Source organism: Meriones unguiculatus, chromosome 8 (genome assembly GCF_030254825.1).
Source record: "Meriones unguiculatus strain TT.TT164.6M chromosome 8, Bangor_MerUng_6.1, whole genome shotgun sequence".
NCBI classification, from domain to species: Eukaryota; Metazoa; Chordata; class Mammalia; order Rodentia; family Muridae; genus Meriones; species Meriones unguiculatus.
The window spans coordinates 64,475,765-64,495,703 of record NC_083356.1 but is presented as its reverse complement, the minus strand read 5'-3'; the positions used below and the strand labels follow the sequence as shown (position 1 = coordinate 64,495,703).

General features: G+C 42.5%; 1 protein-coding gene across 5 annotated transcripts in view; it reads right to left on the bottom strand.

Moving 5' to 3' along the window:
- Nucleotides 1-6,556, bottom strand: part of Ankrd46 (ankyrin repeat domain 46) — a 32,319-nt gene extending 25,763 nt beyond the window's left edge. For 3 of the 5 annotated variants that reach the window (XM_060389587.1, XM_060389588.1, XM_021664382.2), the window contains exons 1-2: nucleotides 6,422-6,556; nucleotides 5,610-5,732 (exon numbers count right to left, since the gene is read on the bottom strand). The gene's annotated coding sequence lies outside the window, so the exon portion shown is untranslated. The other 2 variants (XM_021664383.2, XM_021664381.2) reach the window with 1 other exon arrangement.
- Between the last annotated feature and the right edge of the window lie 13,383 nt (nucleotides 6,557-19,939).

Below are 19,939 nucleotides of genomic sequence, written 5' to 3'. Positions count from 1 at the left end.
GCCATTTCTACATCTTCTTTGACAAGTTTTTGTTAAGGACTTGATCTGGGGTCCTTTCCTGTTGCTGCAATAAAATCCTGACTGAAGCAGCTCACAGGAGAGAGGGTCTATCTGCCTCACCATTCTGGGCAGCAGAAGCTGGAGGCAGCTGGTGACATCATACTCACAGTCATAAGCAGGGAACAATGAAGTAATGTGTGTGTGCCTGTGCCTGGCTTGCTCTCTCCACTCACAGGTGAGGATCCTCCTACCTCAACTTACTAAATTCTCCTCAGACATGCCCTCAGGCCAACCTGTCTAGATGATTCTCCACTTCCCACTTTGTTAGTCTGACAAAGCTAACCATCAATACTACACAAAGAACTACAGTAACTAAGGGATTCAGAGTGGGATACTCTTTCCCAGGGAAGAGCACAGCAATACTTACCCAATACCAAATGGCCAGCCCTGAACAAATACATACAAATAACATTACACAGACTGAGCAGAGTATATATTTAGCAGGATATATGTGCACATATATGGATATATATGTAACAACAATGAGAAAAAAGGCTATGAATTTGAAAGAGCAAAAAGGGGCATATGGGACGATTTGGAGGGAGGAAAGGCAGATATGACAGAATTATAATCTCAAATATAAAATTTTTTAAAAACCCACTAGCCACCACACCTTTCATTCTAGCTTTCAGGAGACAAATGCAGGAAGATCTCTGTGAGTTAGAGGACAGCCTGGTTTACATAGCAATTTCAGAACAGCCAGGGCTGCACATAGTCACACACACACATACAAACAACAAAAACATAAAAAATAAAACAACAACAAAAACAATAACAAAGGACTGTGGAGATGATAATGAGAAAAACCACTTGCCGCCATAGTTTGAGCCCCAGAGACCACTTGGCAGTGTGAGAGAATCAACTGCCAAAAGTTGTCCTGATCTCTACATAACACACACACACACACGCATGCACGCACATGTGTACCTCCAAGATAAAAAAGTGAAAAAAATAATCAACAACCAAAACTAATCATCATCGCTTTTATCCCATTTTTAAATTGGGTTAAATTCTTATTCGGTTTTAAGAATTTAGTACATTTTAGTACAATTTAGGATAGCCCTTTATCACATCTTTCACAAATATGTTCTCCCAGTCTGTTCTTTTTCCACTCGCCTTTTCATTCATTTGATGGTATCTTTCTCGAGGCAGAAAAATACCTAATTGTAATAAAAATCTAGCCTCTTAAGCCTTCTTCCACACTGTGCCGTTGGGGTGGCCTCTGAGGTGGCCTAGAGCTTCTCCTTCCCTGAGGCTGTATCCCAGCCTTCCTGCTAATTGCTCATTACTGCTAGGAATATGTTGACAATTTCTACAGAAGATGATCATATAACCTTTGAAGATGACTTTATTTCTTCCTTCCCAAATTTTACGTCTAGCATTAGCTAGGTAGGACTTCCAATGCACTGAGAAGTAGTGGTGAGAGACAGCATCTGCCCTGTGTCTCATCTGAGGGAAAGCTCCAAGTCTCATACCACTAAGTACAGTGCTAGATGTAGGGTTTGGAGATGCTCTTTACCAAACTGAGGACTTCTCTTAATTCAGCTTGCTGAGGCGGTTGAAGCACTAATGAAGGCTACATTGCTGAGTGCCTAACATGACCATGGGCTTCCCTTCTCTAGCCTAATACTGCTGTTGTGTTATTCTTTTTATAAACAGGACATTTATTTGCCAATACTTTGTGGAGGACTTTTACACCACAATCCTGAGTTCTATACCTGTAGTTCTCTCATTGTTATAAGGGTGTGGCAGAGTAACACTGGTCTCACAGAATGAGATAAGCATTCACCTGAAAGAGGCTGCTAGAACTGGTATAACTTCTTCCTTAAATGTCTGAGAGAATTCACCCATGCATTCATTTGTGCCTAGTGCAGGTTTATAAGGTTGGTTCTGGTTCTTATTCATCTAGATTATAAAATGTGTGGGCACAGTATAGTATTCTTTTTCATTTAATGTCCATGGGACCTGTAACAATGTCCTTTCATATATATATATGAGATATATATATCATACATACTATAATATATACATATATATACCATCATATATATAAGACATAGGGAGACACTGTGTCTCCCTATGTTACCCAGGTTAGCCTGGCCTCAAATTCCTAATCCTCCTGTTTCCACCCTCTAAGAGCTAGGATTTCAAGTATGGGCCACCAGGCCTACTCATTGATAATATTAGGAATCTGTGTCTTCCCTTTTCTTCAGCTGCCTAGAGATGTATTGATTCTACCAATCTTTCCAAAGAACTAGCTTTGAAGTTCCTGGTTACTGATTTCCCATTTTCAATTTCGCAGGCTTCTGCTTTAATTCTTTTCTTCTCGTTACTTGAAATACCACTGCTCTTCTATCTTACTAAGGCGATCCATAAAGATGAAAGGTTTTAAACAATGATTGATAAATCCCAGAGCATCAGAATGCTGAGAACTATCAAATATAGTTACTACAGCCAGGTACATTATGTTTAGAATTTAAACAGACATATGTGGTCACAGGTGTTGTCTAACTGTTTTTGTATCTGTTGCAACTCTGTTCAAGTCTACAAGTTGCATGTATCTCAATGTTGCAACACCTTAACTGCCTCTGTTTTATAACAGTTTTTCATTTCTTGTACATAAGTATCCTAACTTTGTTCTTAAGACCATTTCGTCCTTTGCCATGTTCAATTCCATCCACACGGCCTGTCAAGTCAGCAGGATGATACAGCTCATCAGTTTCTCCCTGGTACTCTACACCCACCCCTTTCCCTCAAACACTGCAGTTTCTCCTCCCCAGTGTCCTTTAATGTTCTCAGTCCCATCAGTCACCATACATAAAGGTTCCATGGCTCAATTCTCAAGTCCTCATTCTAGGTGCCAGTCTAACAACTTTAACACAACTGTGATGGTTTGGATATGAAGGCTCAGGTACTGAAGGCTCAGTTCTCAGCTGGTGGGGCTATCTGGGGAGACTATTTTCAGCACATGGATCCAGCCTGGAGGAAGTGAGTCACGGCAAGCATGTGACACTCTGCTTCTTGTCTCCAGGAGAGGAGCAACCTTGCTACTTGCTCCCACCTCCAGGAATGTGTTTCACAACTGCTCCAGAAGCCACAGAGCAAGGACTATGGACTAAGACCTCTAAACTAGAAATAAAATACATCTTTCCTCTCTTCAACATATTTATACCAAGAATTTTGCTATGTTATATTGGCTACTACACGACCTTTCTGATAACTTCTGTTTCCAGTTAAACCTTTGTCTTGAACCCCACTCTCTCAATCTATTTGAATGGGCATCTCAAGTATGACTAAAACTAAACCCAGTTTCTGCTCTGTGTACCGCCCACTCTTACATCCACTTTCAATCTATTAGCAAATCCTTTCTAGAATATGAGTCCTGCTTACTATACTTATCCATACACACTTATCCATGGTTTTACATTTCATGGGTTTTGTTGTTGTTGTTGTTTGTTTGTTTTTTGCTTTCAACACCCATGGCCAATCATAGTCCAAAATACAAACGGCAAATTCCAGAAAGAATTCATAAGTTCTAAAGCACATAGCATTCTGAATAGTGTGATGAAATCTCAAATGATCTAGCTCTGTTCCACCCTAGACATGACTCACCCTTTTTTAGCAGGCTCTCTGTTTGCAACAGTCATTTAGCTGCCATCGAGACCATCAGATTGATTGCCAGTGTTGGTAATGCAATGCTTGTGGCCCATGCTGCAACGCCTATATAATTTGCCTTGTTTCATTTCATCATTTGAGCATCTTATCACCTCAAACCCCACAAAGAAATGGGTGAATACAATATATATTTTTAAATAGGCAGAGACCATATTCATGTAACTTTTATTGTAGCATAATGATACAATAATTGTCCTATTTTATTATTTAGAGTTGTCTTTTACTGTGCTTATGTTGAGAAGTAAATTTTATCATATGCGTGTATATAAAGGAAAACAGCACACCATGTAGGACTTGGTACTTACTATCCAAGGTTTCAGGCATGCATGGCATCTTGGATTGTGTGCACCAGGAATGATGAATAGCTATGGTACCTCCTAATTGGTCTCTCTGACTCCATCTTTGCTCTTACAGTCAGGCCTAAGCACATTAGGTCAGTTCTTCCTCTCATTCAACTCCAATTCCTCTGGCCATCTTCTTCATGAGTAAAAGCCAGCATATACTAGCATTCATTAAGCTTCTGACTTCATGCCTTTCTCTCTTCCTCTGCTCAGAGCCCATGGGTTCCTTGCTAGTACCCTAACAGACTGGTGCTCTCTGGGTTTCTGTGTTTGCTATATACCTTGCTTGACAGCTATAGGGCTGCCTTCAATTTTACTTCAGTGCATTTTCTTAGACACCGTTTCTTACTGTAAAACTATACAAGCTCCTTTCCCAGCACCTTCCACACCCTTACTACTTTATTTTTCTTCTTAGTAATTGTTACCATCTCACTGGATATATTTCCATTTTTAAACAAATTACTTTACTATCCTCGTCTTCCTCCAGGGGAATGTTAGCTCCATTAAATCAAAGACTTGGGTCACCTGTATATCCATGGTTCTTAGAATTGCCCCACCATGAAAGACAGGCTGTGTCGGCTGCATGGATCCTGACAAGACAAGTTAAATCCTGATACGGCTAATGGAGTTGGGACTCAGTGCTGGTTGTCAACCTGACACAAGAAAGAAGCACCTGGAACGGAGTCTCCGTGAGGAAGTGTCTAAATTAGGTTGGCCTGTGGACACGCCTATGAGGGACTTCCTCAATTGGGATGAAAAGGCCCACCCTGTGGGCAGCACCATTTCAGGAGTTGGGCCCTAAAACAGAATGGTGAGGAGATGAAACTGAGGCCTATCAGGTATTAACTCCCTGCTCTCTGCTCTTGTCCATGACTGTAATATGACTAGCTGCTTTAAGCCCCTGCCACCTTCCCTTCTTCACAGTGACAGACTGCACCCTGGAGTCAGGAGCCTTCTTCCATATGTTGCTTTGACCAGGCATTTTATCCCAGCAATAGTAAAGGGACAGGCTCTACCGGCCTGATCTCAGGAAGTGGGAAATAACCACTTCTAGTCTCATAGTGAAAATCCTTGATCTTGCAATCATTAACTCAATTTGCTCTACAAAATTTGCCCTGAATCCTTCATTCCTCATCATGTGACAGTTCTCTCCCATGCCTATCCAATATCCTGTAAAACATTAGCTTATTGTCGGAGAAAAAAAAAAATCTCTGTTGGGCAGAATGCTGCATGTGCAAGGTAAACTCGCTAGAACTGCTGTGAAAATACGATTAACACACAAATAATGTGTGTAGATAAACAGAGACACACTTCCCCTTCAAATCAAACTGTAATAAAGTAGTGAGGACCCAGGACATTTAACTTTATTACACTACAAGGCTTAACGAACAAACTTGTTTTCTCATTAAACTCCCTTTAAAACTAAAAGGACAGTGGTACAGGCTCTTGCATACTATCACAAACACAAGTCTAAGAGAAATCAGTTCTGGAGACAAATTGTATTAATAAACAAAAATCTTAAGGAACACATACCTTTGGGTGGCAACAGAAATGGGATTCTGGATGAGGTCTTGGGCGTCTTAGATTACACTTAATCTTTGCCAACTGTTTGGACTTGGACAAATTAATTTATACTCTGTGCCTCAGTTTCCTTATCTGCAAATCAGAGATGGTACTTGTTAGGGTTGTTGCAATGATTTTTAAAAGATACATCACTGGGCACAATATCTGACAAGATGACAGCCAACTGTTACTGTAACATAAAAACCATCATACCACTGATAGCGCCTTAGGAAGTTCCTAGGTATCAATGCTACGTTCTGAAGAGAAGTTACTCTTCAATGGTACATGAAGAGTGACATTCTTCAGCCAATTCTAAATTCTGTACAACGCTGTCAAGGATAAATGTCTTTTCAAGACAGTTCTTGGGAAATCTGCAGAGAAAACATCTGCTTTTTAACGACGTGTGTCAAGTGTGAAAGTTCATGATCACCTGAGGCCTACAGGAAACTGTGCATCCTGTCTTACCGTGACTATCGCTGGGCGGTGTGACAGTCTGGACAGTTCACACTGACTTCCTCAGCTCCCACATATGCTCAGACTGCGGTCCACAGTCCCAAACTATGCTCTGCATCCGGGCCGGGTAGGGATGTAGCCATCCCGCCGGGGTGGGGCGTGGGCTGCGGGGGACTCCCCAATAACAGCGGGCATCCTCCGCACAACCTCACAGGTCTGACCCAGGTCCTCCTGCCAGCATCGCCCGCGGGGAAGCCGCTCGGACCCGCGCCTGGCTCAGGGCAGATGTCCCTGGCTCCCGCCCACGGTCCCGGCCCGTGCCCTGGTACCTGAGCCTGCGGCAGCAGCAACTGCAACAGTTCAACCTCTCCCTTGGCGGCGGGCGGAGCGCGGGCAGCCACAGAGATGGAGCTCCGCGAGACAGAGAAGCCTCGCGCTAACGCAGCGGATCGCCCCCTACTGGCGGGAGGCTCGTATGGAAGTTTGGCGTCCCCTGAATTAGACTGAGTAAGGCTTAGAGAGGTTTTTCCTGTCTGAACTCACCACCATCGCGCGCTTTCACCTCTTTTTCTAAATATACGTCTCATCCACTCCACTAAGTAGAAATTTCAAAGGCAAAAACAAATTTATTAAGTCTCACGGGCATTAATGTGTTAGTTTCTGACTGCCGAGGAGATGTTTAAAATTTTGAATACACATGTTAGCAAGCAATGGCTGACAGTCGTCCTACTGAATAATAACATTATTATGGTGGATTGAAGGCTTAAACCCCACTTGGTAGGGTCCCTTGACTTATTTTGCCATGTGTACAACCAAATCTGAAAAACAACGATACACCCATTTGCTGGGACTTTCTTTCACATAGCTTCTTTTCTCTTTTTTCTATCAACCCATTCATACAGCCTAGGTGACTTCTTTTAAACACTTAATGTTCCTCCCCTGAATTTCAGCGCCATCCACCCCACCAAAGGACCTGTAGGGTGTCATCTGTTCAAGGATTCAGTCTAAGTGCATCCTCTCCCCAGGCAATGTCAAATGTTTCAGATTATTGCCTGCCCTTCACTCGAGTGCAGGGAACCTTATGAAAGAAGGGGGAGATAGAAAGGCCTGGAAGGGTCTGGAGCTCCACAACCGAACCAAAAAAATCTGGGCCCAGGGGTCTTTTCTAAGACTGATACTCCAACCAGGGACCTTTCGTGGACATAACCTAGAACCCCTGCACAGAGGTGGCCCGTGTCAGCTCAGTCTCCAAATGGATGTCCTAGTAAGGGGAACAGGGGCTGTCTCTGACATGAACTCAGTGCCTGGCTCTTTCATCACCTCCCACTGAGGGAGGAGCAGCCTTACCAGGCCATTGAGGAAGACAACGCAGATAGTCCTGATGAGACCTGATGGGCTAGGTCAAATGGAAGGGGAGAAGGACCTCCCCTATAGGTGGTCTGTGGGCATGGGAGGAGATGAGGGAAGGAAGGTGGGATTGCGAGGGGTGGGCTACAGCTGGGATACAAAGTGAATAAATTGTAATAAATAAAAAATTATATTAAAAAAAAGAATTACAAAGGGAACCTGTAATCCCAGCACTCAGACAAGCAGAAGCAGATGGATCTCTGTGAGCTCAAACCAGCCTGGATTACAAAGCAAGTCCAGGACAGCCAAAGCTACACAGAAAAACCCTGTCTTAAAAAGTAAAAAAAAAAAAAAAAAAAAAATTTAAGTATGACACCTAAGACTGACCTCAGGCCTCTACTTGCACATCATCGACCCCAAGGCTGCCAATCATTTTAGGATTATTTTTTTAAAGGTTTATTTGTTTTAACTTTTATAACAAGTTTTGCCTGCATGTATGTCTGTGTGAGTGTGTTGGATTTTATGGAACTGGAGTTCAGACAGCCACGTGGGTGCTGGGAATTGAACCCAGGTCCTCTGGAAGAACAGCTAATGCTCTAAGCCCTCTCTCCAGCCCCCATCTCAGGATTTTAACATTTACTTGTGCAGTGATTAAGCTAAATATTCTTTAAATTGGTGTTACATTAATCAATTTGTCAGTGACCAAGTCCGTAAAATCCCCATGTATGCCCACCTACTATGTCAAATCATTGGGTAATAAAAATGGTAATTATATTCATATAATTTATTCTTCCCTGGTTGGTTTATCAAACAACTTGAGAGTTTATTGATTGCTTATATTTTAATATATCTTTTCTTCTTCATGAATTAGGCTTTTGTCAATAAGAAAATTTTAGGGACTGTGAAGACAGCTTTTAAAGAAATGGATTGCAAGTTGCATGTGTCTCCTGACTCCTGGGTGTCACCATATCTGGGTATGTGACAGAGTGGACATTGAACATCTTCAGAGATGCCATTTTTATATCCCAGCAATATCTTGATACTTATTGGGAGTGACCATAAATCACAATATCCTACTAAATACAAACTAAAGAGTCTCCTTCTGTTTCCTCCTTACTTGAGCCCCAGAATGCTGGACCCCACCCAGGGTCCAGACTCCCCATGTTGTTTTCTTGCTTACCTGTGCCCCAGAATGCTGGGATGGTGCTGACTTTGCAGGAAGAATTCCTGAGGCAGTCTGAAGAGAAAAAGGTAGCAATCTTAATCAATGGGAGCTGAAATAATGTCACAAAACACATAGTCCTGTGACCACACTTCCACAATCCCTCCAAGGGATTGGAAGAGGTCTGTATAGGAGAGGGCTGCACCTCAGCTTCCACAAATCAAATTGTTTAAGCAGTTGCATTAGTCATTTTACAGGTCAGGAGGTCAGAATCCACAGTGTTTCACCCTGTTAAAATCAAAGTGCTACATACTTCAGAGATTCCCTAACTTATGCAGCTTCTAGAAGCAACCTGCACCCCCAGCTGTGGCCCTTCTTCTAGCTTTAAAGCTGGGCATTCAATCAATGCTTTTTCTCCTTCCTAGATTTCACAGCCATGACTGCATCTTCTCTGACTTTGTCTCAAGCCTTCTAACACCCACCCCCATGCTTCCATGGAACACACTAAATTAATCCAGAATGATCTCCATATCTCAGGAACTTTAGGTAATCCCCTTTCCTTTGACTGATGGTAACTCGATAACGTCTAGAACCACCTAGGAGCTAAGCCCCAGGGAATGCTTGAAAATGATTATTTGATTACATTAACTATCCTAGGAAGATCCATCCACTGTGGGTGGCACCATTCCCTGCAAAGATGGACTGTATCCTTGAACTGTGAGCCAAAATAATCCTTTTAACCAGTAAGTTTTCTTCATCAGGTTATTTTATCACAGCGACAGAAAAAAAACAAAACTAAGATACTGTGCAAGGTTGCATATGTGTAGGTTCTAGAGATTGGGAGGCGTATGCAACTTCTAAAGACTGGCATCTTGTTTATTTTGAGGGCCTAGAATCTTTTTGTTTTGTTGTGTTTGTTTGGGTTTTTTTTTTTCCAAGACAAGGTTTCTCTGTTTAGCCTTGGCTATTCTGGACTCACTTTACACACAAGGCTGGTCTCACAATGCTCCCCCTGCCTCTGCCTCCCTGAGTACTGGGATTAAAGGTGTGCACCACCATGCCCAGTTTGAGAGCTTTAAATTTTAAACTTCACTCTAATCAGAAAAATATGCCTCTTTGTCTTCATCACCAACCACACATTTGGTTTCAAGTTCTGACTGTAAAATTTTTGGCAAGGGATACCTGCAATTAATTGCAACTGGAATAAGATAATGAAAAGCAGGAGTTTGGATAAATGCTTATTTTCATACTCAATATTTCTTCTGCAGAGTTAAAAAGACCACAAGTGTGTCTTGTGGTAGTGACAAAGAATTGATTCATGTGGCCAAGTTACTTCTTTATCCTTGAGTTCTCAGTACTTCCACACAGTGCCAACCCATGGCTGTATTCAGGAATATTGGCTTAGTGATTCTCCACCCTAGCGGCACAATCTAACTACCTCAGAAGGTTAAAAATCACTTGTGCCTAGTCAAGACTGATTCAAAGTTGCTCAGAAATGAGTATAGAGGTCTATGTTGCTGCTCCAGAAATTCTAAGGTGTAGCCAGGTCTAGATGGAGAACACTATGTTAGATCTGAGCAAGGCAAATAGAGGATTGCTTGGGGCAGGAAAGTTTCCTTTTCAGTAGGGGAGATAAAAGTCTAGGCTATGCTGATTAAGTCTTCCTACATGGTCTCAGAAAATGCAAAAAAAAATTAAAAATACTAATGGGAACACTGACCAAAAGAGTATAACCTGATCAGAACCTGTTCTCTGAGCAGAAAGAGAAGTGTTCAGGGTAGGAAGGTGTTGTTGAAACACTGAGAACTTGAAAATGAAGAGACACATCCTTAGCCAGGCATGGTGATGCACACCTTTAATCCCAACTCTCAGGAAGAGGAGGCCTAGTCTACATAGTGAATTCCAGGACAGGCAAGGCTACATAATATATTGAGAGACCCTGTCATCATTTTGTTTCTTGTAGTACTACAGAATGACCAGGAGAGGGAAACATGCTCCTGAAAAGTGTAGCTCCCACAGGTCTCACTTCTCTAGCTGTGAGTCAAGTTGTGTCAAGTGTGAAGGTTCCTGGATTCTCCTCAGACAGAATGACTGAGCAAACCACTGTAGCACCCATTCGTCTGCACCACAGTTCGAACCAGCTCTGTCCCCCAACACTTTGAAACACTTAAACCACAAGAAAATATACGTGTCAGGCAGCATCATTTTGCAAAACTGGGGAAAATTTCACAGCATTTTCCTGAAGGAACCAGCACAACTAGAAAGTATCTCAAGCCAAACTTTCAAAATGAGAGGGGTTTTTTCCCCTTGTTAATTACAAAATAAACACCTTGGAACTTGATTTTTAAAAAAATAGGATGCATGCAGCTGGAACTCTGGGAAGAGGAAGACTGTTTTTCTTGGCCATGCCAGCACCATCAAGCACTATCCAGGCTTTCGTCATGGGAGGAACACTCATCCCACAGGAACACAGAGTGTATAGCACTAATTAACTTCCCTCCCACCGCTGCACAACAGCCTCGCCATGAAAATCCCATACAGGTGACTTGTGAGATGCTGGGCTGCAGGGGCACAGAACTACTGTACATGTTGATAAGATAAAAGATTTGTTTTGGGAGCTGCCTTAAGCAACTGCAACAGCTGCTCAGGAGGTGAAGGTTTAGAAGGGGATGTTGAAGAATCAATAACCAGTGTCCAAAATGCACTTGCTACCAAAACTGCTGACCTGAATGCAATCCCCAGGACTTATATGGCAGAAATAACCAAATACCAACTTCTCTGAAAACTTATGATGTACACATGCATGCATATGCCTGCACACACAATAAAGAATAAAAGGTGCAAAAACCATTTTGTTCAAGCTAGAAGATCTAGATGTGGGGTGGATTGACTGAGAACAAGCTGGAGCTGCCCAGCAACTCTGCCTTTGCATGGTGTTTAGTCCAAGTGTGAAAAGGCCTTTAAGGGAGTAATGGCCCTTCCATCATTCTGTCCCCCACCTTACACACAAGCCCTCTCTGGTTTAATTCTACACTAGAGCCATTCTGGAGAGGGGATTCTAGAAAACACAGTTACCAACATAGCCAAACTGACTAAAACAGACATGTGTTCTTACAGCTAATTTTGCAGATAAGAAAACTGAGAGCATCCAGTCTGAGAAGTTGCCAAAACTCTACAGATAACTAGGAGCAGAAGCAAACTCAGCATTCAGAGAGCTCACCTCCTACCCTGCTATCACTCGGGTCACCTTTACTGAAACAGCAATATGCTGAAGCATTTCCAGCATAAAAAATGTCCTGCAATGCTTATGAAGCCCATTCCTGAGCTGAGAGGCTGGAAGTAGTTTGCACTCGGCTGCACAAACCAGTGGTGCTTGATTCGGAAACTCTGAGGACCTGGTTATAGGGGCTTTTGGGAAAGAACAATGAGAAACTTTTAGGCATCTTGCTTAGAATATAGGTGTGTATAAACATGGATTTCAAAGCCCCTGAAGAAATATTCTCCTAAAGAGTCTATTGTATATCACTAAAAAGGGTAACAAAACTCAGTACAGAAGACATTATCTTTCTTTCTTAATAACTCATTAAGTAAGCTGACCAGTGTCTCCCAGAGATCCATAAGTTATTACCTGAACAGCTCTGGGATACCAAGCATGGGCCACTATGACTAGTTTGTATCTATCTATCTATCTATCTATCTATCTATCTATCTATCTATCTGTCTGTCTATCTATTTTTCTTTCTTTTGTTGTTGTTTTTTGTTTGTTTGTTTGTTTGTTTGTTTTTTACTTATTTATTAAGTATACAGTGCTCTGCCTACATGCCAGAAGAGGGCACCAGAGCTCATTATAGATGATTGGGAGCCACCATATGGTTGCTGAGAATTGAACTCAAGACCTCTGGAAAAGCAGCCAACGCTCTTAACCTCTGAGCCATCTCCCCAGCACAATGTGTGAGTGTGTGTGTGTGTGTGTGTGTGTGTGTGTGTGTGTGTGTTGTTAGCATATAGGCAGCTTGCCTCTAGGTTGCTTAGCAACCTAGACCTTATCAGCTGTCACCTACCAGGGGCCCAGGATAACAGGTTCCCCACTTCCCCACCCCTGTCGCTTACTACTCCCTCTCTCCTCTCTGCCTCAGTTTCTTTCCCCTTCCCTGCTCTCTCTAACTTTCTCTCTGGGTAGGGGACACCATCCTCTCTTTTTCTTCTACTATGCTCTCTCACTGTCCCTGTCTCTGTTTTTCTCTCTCTCCTCACCCCTATACAATAGGTCTCTTCTTTCCAGATCTATTGTATGTGGCAGTGTGTGTGTGTGTGTGTGTGTGTGTGTGTGTGTGTGTACATGGATTCTGAGGCCACAGTCAGATCCTTACATTTGTTTTATTTTTTATTTTTATTATTAGTTACAGTTTATTAAATTTGTATCCCAGCTGTATCCCGCTCCCTCATTTCCTGCCAATCCCACCTTCATCTCCTTCCTGCCCCTTTCCAAGTCCACTGATAGGGGAGGACCTCCTCCCCTTTCATCTGACCCTGGTTTATCAGGTATCTTCAGGACTGTCTGCAAAGTTCTCCTCTGGCCTATCAGGGCTGTTCCTACCTTGGAGGCTGGGGAGGTCAAAGAGCCAGCCATTGAGTTCAAGTCAGAAATAGTCCCTGCTCCCCTTACTAGGGAAACCCACTTGATTACTGAGCTACCATGGGCTACATCCGAGTAGAGGTTCTAGGTTATATCCATACATGGTACTTGGTTGGAGAAACAGTCTCATATAAGACCCCTGTGCCCAGATATATTTGGTCCTTGTGGAATTCCTATCCTCTCCAAGTCATACTAACTCCCCCTTCTTTCATATGGTTCCCTACACTCTGCCAAAGGTTTGGTTATGAATCTTAGTATCTGCTTTGATACACTGCTAGGTAGAGTCTTTCGGAGGCCCTCTGCAGTAGGCTCCTGTCCTGTTACTTGTTTTCTACTACATCTAATACCCATCCCATTTGTCTTTTTAAGTGAGGATTGATCATCTTACCCCAGGTCTTCTTTCTTGTTTATCTTTGTTAGGTGTATAGATTTCATTATGTTTATCATATCTTGTAGGTCTACATAAGTGAGTATATACCATGTGTGTTTTTCTCCTTCTGGGATAACTCACTCAGAATGATCTTTTCTAGATCCCTCCATTTGCCTGCAAATTTCATGATTTCCTCGTTTTTGATTGCTGAGTAGTAATCCATTGTATAAAAATAGCACAGTTTCTGTATCCATTCCTCCGTTGATGGACATCTTGGTTTTTTCTAGGTTCTGGCTATTACAAATAAAGCTGCTACAAACATGGTTGAGCAAATGTCCTTGATGTGTACTTGAGCAACTTTTGGATATATGCCTAGGAGTGGTATAGCTGGGTCTTGAGGAAGTACTACCTAATTGTCTGAGAAAGCACCAGATTGATTTCCAAAGTGGTTGTACCAGTTTACATTCCCACCAGCAATGGAGGAGGGTTCCCCTTTCTCCACAACCTCTCCAGCATGTGTTGTCATTTGAGTTTTTGATTTTAGTCATTTTGATGGGCGTAAGGTGAAATCACAGGGTCGTTTTGATTTGCATCTCTCTGATGGCTAAGGATACAGAAGATGGAAAGATCTCCTGTGCTCTTGGATTGGTAGGATTAACATAGTGAAAATGGCCATCCTGCCAAAAGCAATCTACAGATTCAACGCAATTCCCATCAAACTACCAACACAATTCTTTACAGACCTTGAAAGAAAGAGTCTCAGCTTCATATGGAGAAACAAAAAAACCCAGAATCTCCAACACGATCCTGTGCAACAACAGATCATCTGGAGGTATCTCCATCCCTGACCTCAAGCTGTACTACAGAGCAATAGTAAAAAATAAAATAAATAAAATAAAATAAAATTGCATGGTATTGGCATAGAAACAGAAAGGATCAATGGAACCGAATAGAAGACCCAGAAATAAACCCATACACCTATGAATATTTGAGTTTTTATAAAGAAGCCAAAACCATTCAATGGAAAAAAGACAGCACCTTCAACAAATGGTGCTGGTCCAACTGGATGTCTACATAGAAAAATGAAAATAGATCCATATTTATCACCCTGCACAAAACTAAAGTCCAAGTGGATCAAAGACCTTAGCATAAAACCAGACACTCTAAATCGGTTAGAAGAAAAAGTGAGGAAGACCCTAGAACTCATTGGCACAGGAGACAACTTCCTGAACAGAACACCAACAGCACAGGCTCTAAGAGCAACAATCAATAAACGGGACCTCATGAAACTGAAAGGCTTCTGTAAAGCAAAAGACACTATCGTCAGAACAAAACAACAGCCTACAGACTGGGAAAGGATCTTCACCAACCCTGTATCTGACAGAGGGCTGATATTCAGCATATATAAAGAACTAAAGAAGTTAAAAAGCAATAAATCAAGTGATCCAATTTTAAAATGGGGTATGGAGCTAAACAGAGAATTCTCAGTAGAGGAATATAGAATGGCAGAGAAACACTTAAAGAGATGCTCAACATCCTTACATTTGTAAAGCTAGCACTTTCCAGGTAAAGTCATCTACCTGTCACCTATTTTATTGTCCAGCTGTACCCTAGAGACAGGAATGGTGGGATGCATCTGTAACCTCAGCACTCAGGAGGCAGAGGCAGGAAGGTGATGAGCTTAAGTCCATTCTTTTGATCCATTTTCAGAGTCCCAGTCCAGCTAAGATGCTATGGCCTTTGATAGTGACTGGGAGAGAGTGTTCATTTTAATAGTGAAACTCCAGGAGGTCAACCAGACAACAGGGCAAAACCCAGATCCAAGATTAGTTGGAAACACAAATTAGACTTGATAGACACACTCACACACACATACACACATGCTGGGAGCCAAAGCTATCTACTGAAGCAAAAGTCAATTAGTGAGCTAATGCTAGCTATCTAGTGGAGACAAAGGTATTTACTGAAGCCAAAGCCAAGTAGTGAGCAAAGGTCATTTAGTGGAGACCTAAAGCTATTTAGTGAGAGAGTTATCTAAGACCCTAAATCATGGGTGATAGATTGTGAGGACATCCGTTTGTTAGAGCATCCATAAGATATCTTAAGAAAACATCCTTATGGTATCTTGCAGGTACAATATTTAACCCATGAAAGCACTCTTCCTATCTCCTGCAGCAGTAGATTAACCTTCCCCCTTTCCTGCCTTCTCCCTATATAAGTTGGGTAAAAATTTCTAATAAACGAGGCTTTGATCAGACTAACAGACTTGGCTTCATTCCTGCGTCTCTCGTCCCTTTCCCCCCATTTCTTCCAATCTCCTCCTTAGGAACCCCATTGAAGTCCCTTGGGTCGGAACACACACACACACACACACACACACACACACCCCACAAAGTTAAATTTGGATACCTAGAGAGGTGGAGTAGTTCTAAGAGGTAAATGTTATCAGAATATATTGTATGAAAATCTCGAATATTTTTATAAAATAACAACCATCAAAACAAAACAAACTGCTTCCTAGAAAGTCTGAAAATCACTAGGCTTACATGTTATAAAAACAAAACAACAACAACAAAAAAAAAAAGCGAGAAGACATCATGAAAAAAGCTTCCGGTAGAGGCTACACTCTCCCCAAGCTTCCCTCTAACCCTTTAACTATTCCCCTTCTTAGAAATTATGCTGTTTCAGGGCTTGTTACATCTGGGCACAGAAAACGCTGAAGATTCCTATTAGTGGCCCAAAGCCTGAGGATGTGTGCTCAGTCCACATGACGAGCACCTGAGAAGATTCCTGTTAGCTGAGCCCATCCCAGGGACTCCAACGGACCTAAAAATTTACGTCAAGAGGATCTTAACTCTTGCCATAATCTCAAAACAAACTCCTGGCGATCATTATGCACAAGGGAAGCCATTCTTTACACCTGTGCGAGCCGGCCTCGGCCCAGCTGTCCTTTCGTTTCGTTCCTCCGCTTCATGTGCGCCCTACAGGACTGTGACCTCGCTGCCGGAGAGAAGCCTGGCTCTGGTCATCCGAGACCCAGAAGATACCAGGCTCTCACCGCTGCTTCTGCACACACAAGCTGACTGACACATCTTTGGAGCCCATGTTCCTGGCCAGGGAGAATGGCAGGAATGATGGGTCAGGAATGAGAGTCTGTTGTAAGGCATCCAGAATGAGGAAAACCTTAACACTGACAGTGGATGAAATTTTTAAGAACCCCCAAAACATACACTGCATATCCATTAAGAAACACGTGAAAACTAATATGGTTTTATTTGCATCGTCCCCAAATTCACATGTTGAAATTTAATCACCAGTGTGACAGTATCAACAGGTCACACTTGAGAATGGTTAAGTCCTAGAGACAGAGGCTCCCTGGATGAAACATCACCTGGCAGAATGTGGGGGTGAGTCCCCTCCTTCAGTCTCTTCAGCCATACGAAGATGGGAGTAGGCTCCCTCTGGGAAGCAGAGAGCAAACTGAGAGGACTTTTGTATTGGTCCTCCCAGCTTCCAGAACTGTGAAGATGATATACCCATATTTTATAAATTATTCAGACTAGGGTATTTTCTTATTTTAAGGAGAAACTTGTCAGCAAAGTACAATTACACCTCAATAAAGGTTAGGACACTTCCAGGCTGTGGTGGCACACACCTTTAATACCACTGCTTGGGAGGCAGAAGCAGGCAGATCTCTGATATCTCTGTTCTACAGAGTAAGTTCCAGTAAAGCCAGGCCTACACAGAGAAACCCTGTCTTAAAAAAAAAAAAAAAGGCTGGGGAACATAAGAGAGTTGAAAGGCATGGATATGGAGTAACTGGTTATAGTTTTTTTTCTAAGTTAACTGCACGTTTTATTATTATTGTGTGTTAGCACAACATACTCACCTTTCCTTGACACTTCTTGACTGACTGAAGACAGGAATGAGATTACCCCTGAAGGAGAGGCAGTCTCCACTGTGTCTCCACAGCCACTGTCTCTGCTTGCCTGGTTGGCACTACACACACTGTTCATGAGGCAGGGGATAACTAACTAGAAAGCATTCAGGAAAGTCCAGGTACTCTGTCACTGAGTATTTAGTGGGTTTCTTCCATTTTTTTTTTTTTTATTGCAGGATCCTTTACTTCAGTGTTTTCTCACCAAAGCTTGAAGCTCAATTGGTTTTCCACAAATTTAGATCATTTAACTCTCCTTAAACTTCCTTTGGGGATAATCTTAACATCATTTCTGACTGGAATGTTTAACATAAAATTTTCCTAATTGCTCACAGGGGGATGCACGCAGACTGTAGGCTCACAGCATGCATTGGGGGGTGTTTTCTGGGCAGACAAAGCACCCCCTGCTCCCCTCCACAGGAGTCACCTGCTCAGATACTGGGGATGACCACAGTTTAATCAGTTTCTCTCCTCTTCCCTTTTTTCCATTTTTACTCCTTTGTGAAATTTTCAAATTTAAGTTTACTTATAATAGTTATTTTGGAATGGAAACCCAAGTTTTTTAAAAAATGCAACTATGTGTGGTAGCACACACCTTTAGTTTCAGCACAAGGACCCAGAGGCAGGTGGACCTCTGTGAAGTCTGATCTATATAGTGAGTTCCAGGTCAGTCAGGGCTCCCTAGTGAAATTCAGTCTAAAATTAAAAAAAAAAAAAAAAAGCGTAGCTTTAGAAGTGCTGTTGGATAATGTAGGAATGTACTTCAGGAGAAAAAAAAGAATGGCTGATGGGAACCTTCTTTACAGGTACAATTATCCCTCAGGGTCTATGGGGTAAAATCCACAGATGGTCGTATCCTTTGTGGAAAATGTTTTGTACCAATGCATGAAACTTTCATGTAGCCTCCCCATATGTTAAACCTTATCTGGATCACACATTATACCCAATACAAAGCAAGCACAATCAGAAAGCCCACTGCACTGTGTTTAGAGAAAAAAAGCTGAAAAAAAGCAAAGTCTGTACAAGTCCAGGACCTGTGAGCCACAATGGGTGAAGACAGAGAGGCAGCTAAATCCATGCAGTCTGTGGATCCAGTCTGCACAAAAGAAGGGAAAGCATAGGCCACACATGCTCAAAGCCATATGGCACCCTGTGAGAGCTACTGAAAGTGCACTGTAGCCTACCTTATAAAGACCCTATGACTGGTGACTTCTCCAGTGTGGAGGTGGCTCTGTGGGGAAGGGCATTTCCATACAGCTGGGACATCAGTTCCAGGACAGGTGGGGCTCACATCTCCCCCAGGCCTGCAGCAGGACTGACTACCCCAGCAGTTGTAATTCAGGCTCACAAACTGATGACCAGTATTTTGATTCTGAAGTAAGTCAAACTTCCAAACTCCTAGATGCTGGGCATCTGAATGTTTTGTCCTCCTCTCTGGTTCTGTCTTCCTCAAATAAGAGCAAGTGCTGCATGCAAGATCATGTGGATGCTCAGGGTAGAAACCATAGACAGAGGCTCTGTTCACACATCTGGGAAGCTGCCCTAGTGTAGCATGCAGTTTTCTTTCGTCCTTTATGGACCACTCTAATTTTAACTTAAAACTGTATTGCTTTGTTTGAGACTTGCTTTGTAGCCCAAGCTGGCCTTGGACTTGTGGCCTTCTTGCTTTGGTCTTCCAAGTGCCTAAGTTATAGACAAGCACCACACACCTAATCTTAACATGAAGCTCCACCAATGAAGAACAGCTTTGCTCATTTCCTAAGCACCATTCTCTTTCCCATTGCTGACTGTTCTTCCCTTTTGCTAAAGAGCCCCCTCTCCTCCCCACACTCTTTCTTCAAGGGCTCTCTTCTTGGAGCTTGTCTGACAGCTCCCAACTGCTCTTGGCACATGCTCCACCTTATAGTTTTGAAATCAACTACTTGCTCTCTGGGATCACTTAATCTTAATCTCATATATCTTTTCCCCCCTCTGTAGACCAGGCTGGCCTCGAACTCACAGAGATCCACCTGCCCCTGCCTCCTGGAGTGCGGGGATTACAGGTGTGTGCCACTGTGCCTGGCTTATATGTCAAACTGAAACAAAAAAAAATGTACATTAGATAATTCTTTTAACCTACAAAAGCAGTAATCACATATGGTTCAGTCTTTTAATCTCAACACAAACTCTGTGTTCCTAGTGTCTGAAATGGCTGAGATGGATCCTGGCTATTCTTAAGTTGGTGTGATAGCAGATAAGCTTTCAATTGACTGTGATGGTGATCCCAACATATTCATCTACCCTCTGGGGGTGATGCAGCATGGTTCTGCAGAGATCCTGCTACAGCCTAAAACAAACTCAGATCTTCAGCACCAGGAAGTTATGGTTATAGTCACTGATACATAGATATTAGAAA